The sequence below is a fragment of the Macrobrachium nipponense genome, chromosome 13 (assembly GCF_015104395.2).
Source record: "Macrobrachium nipponense isolate FS-2020 chromosome 13, ASM1510439v2, whole genome shotgun sequence".
Lineage (NCBI taxonomy): Eukaryota > Metazoa > Arthropoda > Malacostraca > Decapoda > Palaemonidae > Macrobrachium > Macrobrachium nipponense.
In genome coordinates this window covers 31,737,991-31,740,490 of record NC_087206.1, presented here as the reverse complement: position 1 = coordinate 31,740,490, position 2,500 = coordinate 31,737,991, and positions in this window count along the sequence as shown.

Below are 2,500 nucleotides of genomic sequence, written 5' to 3'. Positions count from 1 at the left end.
ACGATTTTGATTGAAAATATTAGACTGATGACAGGAGTGGTGTGTGGGTTTAATCAAGCAAGAGGGTGTTTGGCGCAAGTGTTTTTTATGAAGTAATTATGGGATAAGTTTGAAAGTGATAGGAAAAACTGTAATTAGGGTAGATGAACCCAGAAAATGCTGTAACTAAAACTGATGGAGGCAATGTGGCTGGTATTGTGGGAATGTCAGGTGCAGAAGAATTGTTGAGTGCCGTTCAGAAAGATTCAATGATGGAAGCAAGTTATTTGCCACAAGAGTAAATGGGAAAGTATCTTTAGTATCTTTATGTAGGAAGTGATGCCAGAAGTCGAAGAAACGATAGTAGGTGTAGGTCTAGAGTTGTGAAATAGCGAAATGAGTTGTGAATGGAGTATGAAATGGGTAATGTTTACAAATAATGTTTTGCTGATTGGTGATAATGAAGAGAAACTGCAGCAACGAGTATGGAGATTGAAAGCGTTTGCAAGTGCTGAAAGTTTGGAGTAATTGTGAGCGAGAGTTAAGTGTTCTGGAGATAAATGGAAACCAGGAAAATTAAACAATGAATATTGATGTCGATGGTATTGGCACAGCAGTGATGTTGGGATGTGAGAATAGGCGACTTACAGAATTCTCAACCAAGAACGATTTGTACAAAAGAATAAGAAGAAACTTGAGCTATTTATGAAAGTCTAAATAAATTCATGATATATATTTATATATTTAGCAAGATTTGTACAAAAGAATAAGAAGAAACTTGAGCTATTTATGAAAGTCTAAATAAATTCATGATATATATTCATATATTTATAGTTATTCATCAAAGTCTAAGTGAAATTGCATGAAGACAACTCTCGTATATGGAAGTGAGGTGTTGATATTGAATAAGAATGATGGGAAAAATGTACTGCGTAGTGCAGGGGTGGCCAACCTTTTGTTTACCATGCCAAAAGGATGAACCCCATTTTGAAAGCTTACACAACATTGGCTACTTCATATACCTACACTAAAGGTTCATCACAGCCCGTCCAAGCACCCACCTATGCCGGGCCATTTATCTCTGATCTTGCAAGTATTCTCTCTCTCTCTCTCTCTCTCTCTCTCTGAGTATTAGCCCTTTTCCCTGCCAATAGCCCTTTTCCTAGGCAAATACCCTCTTAAGGTCTTACTCCTCCTCCTTCCTCCCAACCGCTTTGCTCCCGGCCTATAACCCACCCAGAACCCACCATTCCACAGCTTTTAATGGGTACTACCGTCGGCTGATGTCAGGAGGATGGGCGTAGGGATAGGAACTCTGTCCCCAACAGAAGGTTGTAACCTTCTGCCACTAACCCCGCCCCCACTCTCTTTATATATCTATATATATATGCTTATATTTTTTAAATTGCACTGACTCGTTATGCATCTATGCCACAGGGAAAAGTAAACACTTGGTAAAAATCCTAACAGGTTTCATTTTTATATCTAAGACATCTTCTAGAGGACTGATACATTGCGGTAAAATTTAAAATTTATATGCTAGAATGGTTATACAAACTAGCATGCAGACGATTGGAAACCTCACTAGTGTCTGAGGTCAGCAGCACTCTATTATAAATCTGTTTATATATATAAGCTAGCAAGCTCACATCTGTAACCATCGGTTTGTGTTAACTTACTTTCTTAAAATCTGTACATTTTACATATTTCTTTTGAAATTAAATGAGAAATTTTATTCATACCTTGACTGGTATTCACGTTCTTACAAAAGCCTTCTTTATAAAACCGGACTCTACAATGTTGCATTCTAGTATAATGGAATAAATTTTTGCACTCGTCACTAAAATGTACGGAAATTCCCCTGTTCACTTTTGCATTACTTACACACTTTTTTATCCTGCTGCTATGTTCTCTTTTCTAAGTGAACTAATCCCATCAATAAAATTTGCTATGGAAATGGAAAGCGACAGTCTCCTACCCGTTTTGGACTGGCTAATACAGAGACATTGTAATGGGTTTTAATACAATGTGTACAGAAACCTACCGATATTTCCGCCTTTGTACATTTTCATTCTGGTCAGTGCAGTAGAGATCAGTTTCCAGATCCACGTTTTTAAGTGTTATGTACATGTAGCCTTGACTACTTTGTTGATGAAATAGTAGATATGAGAATGACAGACAAGGAAGAAAATGTCCTTATTCCGTACTGGACAATGCATCAAGAGCGGCATCGAAAAAGACTTTTTAGGATAACGGCAAAGAAATCTGAAACACTTACATCCTGTTTATACTACCATTCTAGTCATAATTATAATAAAATGCCTCATTTTCTTAATGACTTTTGAGTTAACTTAGCATTTTAGAACATCGATACAAAGAGCTTTCCCAACAACACTTAAGGATGTGTATGAAAATTTCAATATTGATTAAACTGGAACATTTTTGGGAAAGAGAATAGAACGGCATAAAAATGCATAGGTGAATAAGGGAATTTTTCATACATGTTACGAAAACAGTCATA